Source organism: Equus przewalskii, chromosome 13 (assembly GCF_037783145.1).
Source record: "Equus przewalskii isolate Varuska chromosome 13, EquPr2, whole genome shotgun sequence".
In the NCBI taxonomy this organism is placed as follows: domain Eukaryota; kingdom Metazoa; phylum Chordata; class Mammalia; order Perissodactyla; family Equidae; genus Equus; species Equus przewalskii.
This window is the reverse complement of record NC_091843.1, coordinates 42,232,596-42,238,030: the sequence shown is the minus strand read 5'-3', so window position 1 is coordinate 42,238,030 and position 5,435 is coordinate 42,232,596. Positions and strand designations below refer to the sequence as shown.

The 5,435-nt window shown below is 37.1% G+C and overlaps 1 protein-coding gene across 10 annotated transcripts in view; it reads left to right on the top strand.

Moving 5' to 3' along the window:
• Positions 1-5,435, top strand: part of LOC103563240 (5E5 antigen-like) — a 61,242-nt gene that overhangs the window by 2,087 nt on the left and 53,720 nt on the right. The gene's annotated exons all lie outside the window — the stretch shown is intronic.

Sequence of the window (5,435 nt, the reverse complement as noted above, 5' to 3'; positions counted from 1 at the left end):
GCCCAGCTCATTCGTTGTAGCGAGAATTGGACTCCACCTAAAGGCTGTGGAGACAGCCTCTGTCCTTGGGGTGTTTCCCATGCCCTGGCAAGAGAAAATGGATATGCACGTTGCCCACAGGGCCAGTTGTGTGAGACAAGCATACATGGGAGAAGACACTGAGTGTTGGAAAGTAAAGTGGCTGAATCTGCTGGCACTTGACTTAGGACGTTTGAGTGATGGCAGTTTTCATAGCCTGCACCCGCCTTTTACCCAATTTTTGTCTCAATAAAAATAAATTCAGCCTAGTCACATGGATCTGTTCATAAGGCCCATTACTAAAACAAAAGTTGAATGATCTTAACTTTGAAAATAGAGGTCTGAATTTGACAAAAGATGGCCCAAGGTCCTAATTTTTAAAACATGGGGTTCCCCCCCCATGTGGAGTATTCATTGCTTTTATTTTATTTTATTTTTAAGATTGCCACCTGAGCTAACATCTGGTGCCAGTCTTTTTTTTTCTTTCTCCCCCAAACCCCCCAATACATAGTTGTATGTTCCAGTTGTAGGTCCTTCTGGTTGTGCCATGTGGGACACTGCCTCGGCATGGCTTGATGAGCGGTGCCATGTCCACTCCCAGGATAGGAACCCGGAAACCCTGGGCCGCCAAAGTGGAGTGCTCAAACTTAACCTATCGGCCATGGGGCCGGCCCCTGCTCTTAGAAAATACTGCCTTTATCATGAGCCGGAAAATCAGATTCTTTGATTTTGTCACTTACCTTCAATGAGCTATTCTTTTTCTTCTGCATTCCCTAATGTCCCTCTCTTCTCTCTCTACCTCCTGTTACCTGAATTTAAACTGTACTAGGTGGTTCTCTCCCTTTCCTCTCATCTTCTGTCTGCGGGTGGCGGGGAGGGGTGGTGTGGTAGCCCCCATCCACCGCATTTTCACCACCCCAGGTTCTTGCTTCCATGTTGCTGAAAACTGAATGACTCAGCTAAAGACCAAGCGAGCCACTGTCTTCCCCACTACCTTCTTTTCTCCTTAGCTTTATCATTCGTTGTTTTAGCCACCAGCATGTGATGCACTTTATTACATTTTTTGCTAGGAAAGTAATGCATGGGACTTTATTTTTCTTAGGATCTCAGGCCTACAGAATTGAATTGCTCATACTCCACAGTTCGTGGCACACTATAATCCTTGGTCCATTTAAAGTTTCTCTTTCGTTCTGTTTTATTTTATTATTTCCTCCTTTTATCCTCCATTTCTCTCTCAACACCTCCCGCCCCACCCGGCCCAGACTTAAGCAGCAGCGCTGGTATATTTGTTTGTTTTTCCAAACTACCTTTCATTATATCTTCTTAGAAAATATGTGTCTTTAAAAGATAGGTCATGTTTTGCTTTTGTTGCACTTACTTAAATAAATACCATTGTGCTGTAAATCTCATGCTGTTTCTTTTTCTCCCCTCAGCATTATGTTTTTGAATCAGACCATGTTGCTGTAGGTGAGTCTAGTTCATTACTCCTGGCTGTTGCATAGTTTTCTTTCAAAAGCGTATCCTACAAGTATTTAACCAATCTCCTGGGACTAGACATTGGGTGGGTGGCCTCCAACTCCTTCTTTCTACAAACGGTGCTGTCTCCATGTGGTCTTGTGCTAGAGTTTCTCTGAGATAGATGACAGATAGATATGAGATTGCTGGTTCTAGGAAACTTGCATGATGTCTCTTGCTAAAAATGCTACCTTGTGCTGCAGAATGGCTGCATCAGTTTCCTCCCACCAGGAGTGCATGAAGTGCCTTTTTCAACATCTGTCAACACTTACTATTATCTAATTTACTGTTTTTCGTCAAACTGGTAGGTTAAAGCAGTACTCCAGTTCTGTTTTAATTGAGCATCTCATCTTATTGTTTTGCCATTTGTGAAGTGCCTGTCTGTTTCATTTGCCCTTCTTTTCTTTGAGTTTCTGATATTTTTCTATCTGGTTTGCATTTTGTTCCTTATTTATTGATATCCTTCCATATTACGATGTTAATCCTTTGTCAAAGGTAGATATTGTAACTCTTTCCCTAGTCTTGTCACCCATCTGTTAACCTCATTTACGGTCTCCTTTTTATTATTAACAGCTTTATTGAGACATAATTTACATACCATAAAATTCACCTGTTTAAAGTAGAAAATTCAGTGATTTGTAGAGTATTTACAGAGTGTATAACTGTCACCATAATCTAATTTTAGAACATTTTTATTATTCCATTAGCAGTCACTCTCCAATATCCTTAATATGCCCCTCCCCAGCCATAGGCAAGCACTAATTTTACTTTCTGTCTCTCTATACTTGCCTTTTTCTGGACATTGCATGTGAATGAGATTATGCAATCTGTGGTTTGTTGTGACTGGCTTCTTTCACTTAGCATAACATTCTGGAGGTTTATCCACGTTATAGCACGTTCAGTAGTTTGTTCCTTTTTATGGCCCAATAATATTCTGTCATATGGATGTACTGCATTTTGTTTATCCATTCATCAGTTGATAGGCATTTAGGTTGTTTCTACTTTTTGGCTATTATGAATAATGTTTCTGTGAACATGCATGTCTACATTTTTGTGTGAACATATATTTTCATTTCTCTTGGGTATATACCTAGAAGTGGAATTGAATTGCTGGATCAGATAGTATCTCTATGTTTAAACTTTTGAGGAACTTCCAGACTGTTTTCCAAAACATTTTATAATCCTACGAGGAGTGCATGAGGGTTCCAGTTTCTCCACATCCTCACCAACAGTTGTTGTCTGTCTGTCTTTTTGATTATAGCCATCCTAGCAGGTGTGAAGTTGTAGCTCATTGTGGTTTTCCCTGATGATTAACAATGTTGAGGATCTTTTCATGCACCTATTAACCATTTGTATATCTTCTTTGGAGAAATGTCTATTCAGATCTACTTTTTAAATTGGATTATTTGTCTTTCATTATTGAGTTGTAAGAGTTCTTTATATATTCTGGATATATGTCCTTTATGAGATATATGAGTTGCCAATAGTTTCTCCCATTCTGTGAGTTGTCTTTTCACTTTTTTGGTGGTGTTCTTTGAAGCAAAAAAATTTCAGGTTTGTTGAGATCCCGCTGATCAATCTTCTCTTTTATTTCTTGTGATTTTGGTGTCATATCTAAGAAATCATTGCTTAACCCAAGGTCATGAAGAGTTACTACTGTGTTTTCAGCTAAGAGCCTGAAAGTTTTAACTCTTACATTTAGGTCTATAGTCTACTGTTTTTTAACATAAATTTTTTAACTTTATGTAGTCGTATCCATAATTTTTCTCCTTTTAGTTTGTGTTACTTGTGTCTTAAGAAATCCTTGCCTACCTGAAGATCATAAAAATTTTTTTCTATGTTTTCTCCTACTAACTTTATTGTTTCCTCTTCTGCATTTACATCTTTAATCCAATTGGATTTTGTCTTTATTACTATGGCTTTGTAATATGTCTTAGTACCTACCTTTTTGCTTTTCTTTTTCAAACTTTTCTTAGGTTGTCATGGACTTGTTCTTCCATAAACATTTTAAAATCTGTTTGGAAGGTTCACAAAAAGTCCTCCTGAAATTTTTATTGGAATTTAGTTGAAATCATAGATCGATCTGGGAACAATTGATACTTTTCAATGTCAAGTCATCTCACCCGTGAATATGGTCTATCTCTCCATTTGTTCATGCTTTCTTTTATGTACTTTAATAGAATTTTGAAATTTTCTCCGCAAGGCTCTTATGCATTCTTTATTAAGATAACCCCTAGATTCAGTAATATTGCTATTATAAGTGGTATTTTATTTTGTTACGTTATTGCCTGTAATACTGTTACGTATTTTCTCTCTCTCATTTTTTTTGGGTGGGGGAGTTGGTTGCTAGTGGTGTGGAGAAATGCAATCAATTGCTTTTAGGTTGGCCTCGTATCCAGCTATCTTTCTGAACTCCTATTCATTCCAATGGTTTTTCTGTGGATTCTCTTGTGAGTTCTATGTAAATAACTATACCAGTTGCAGACACTGACAACTTTTATCTCTTTCCTTCCAATTTTATACTTTTCTTCCTTTTTATTATCGCCTCATAGAGGCTACTGCCTCTACAATTCTATTACATGGTGGTGGTGATGGCAGGCATCTTTGTCTTCTTCCATTCATTAAAGGAAATATAGTTTCTCTATTAAATGTGATGTCAGCTATAGGTTTGTGGATGATCATCTTTAACAAGTAAAGGAGGTCCCTCTCCTTGGGATCTGAGATACCAAGGAAAATAAATAAAATCTCATGCATTACTTTCTAATGAAAAAATTAATAATGAAATGTATCACATGTGGTGGCTAAACCAATGAATAATCAAGCTATGAAGAAAAACAGGTGATGAGAAGGACAGAGGCTTGTTCTCATAATCCTCCTTTTCTAAGAGTTTTTTTAAAAATCACCAATTAGTACTGAACTTTGTCAAAAGCTCTTTCTCCATCTAGTGAGATGATGATGTGGTTCCCTCCTCACTCCTATTTCCATGTGTTATTAGGGTATATAATGTTAGCTATTGTAACTACTCCAACACTTCAGTGGCTTAAAGCAATAAAGCTATTTATCGCCCCTGACACAGTCCAAGGGTGCTGGCAAGGTAGTGGGTTCTTCTTCACTTAGTTGTCAGAAAGCCAGGCTCTTTCTAGGCAGTTGCTTTCCCATCTAGGCATAAAGGATCAGTGGGTCCTTTATGTTGTCCAGAGATGACATATATCACTTCTACTCACATTCCTTTGGCAAGGACTAGTCACATGGTCCCACCTGGTTGTAAGGTGGTTGGGAAGTATAATGGTGTTCCTAGGAGGAAGTGGAGGACAGAGAGATGGTGAGCAGTAGTAACCTCATCCACAACCCATTAATGTAGTGAATAACATTGAAAGCTTTTCTGACTTTGAACTGTTTATTATTTTATCATGATATATTCTTAATATGCTTTTGGATTTGATTAGATAATATTTTATTTAGATGTTTAGCATCCATATTTATAAGTAGACCTGGCCTGCATTTTTCTTTTTTCAACAGTCCATATTCCAGATTTCAAAATTATAGTAACCTTAAGTTGGCAGTGTTTCTTCTTTTTTCTGTTTTCTGAAGCAATGCATTTAAGATAGAGATCATTTGTTCCTTGGAAGTTTGTAGAATACACTTGTAAATCTTCTGGGCCCAAGCCTTTATGGGGAAGAGATTTTTAAAATCATTTCAATTTCTTAAATGGCTGTTCACATTTTCTATCATTTTTATGCTAATTTTGGCAATTTTTCTAGAAATTTATTCGTTTTCAAAATGTTTTGTCATATAGTTACTTATATTATTCTTTTATAAGTTTTTAAATGTCTGCTGTATTTGTAATTTCCTCTCTTTTTCTGTAGTCTTTCTTTTTTTCTATCTTCTGTCAGTTATTCTTG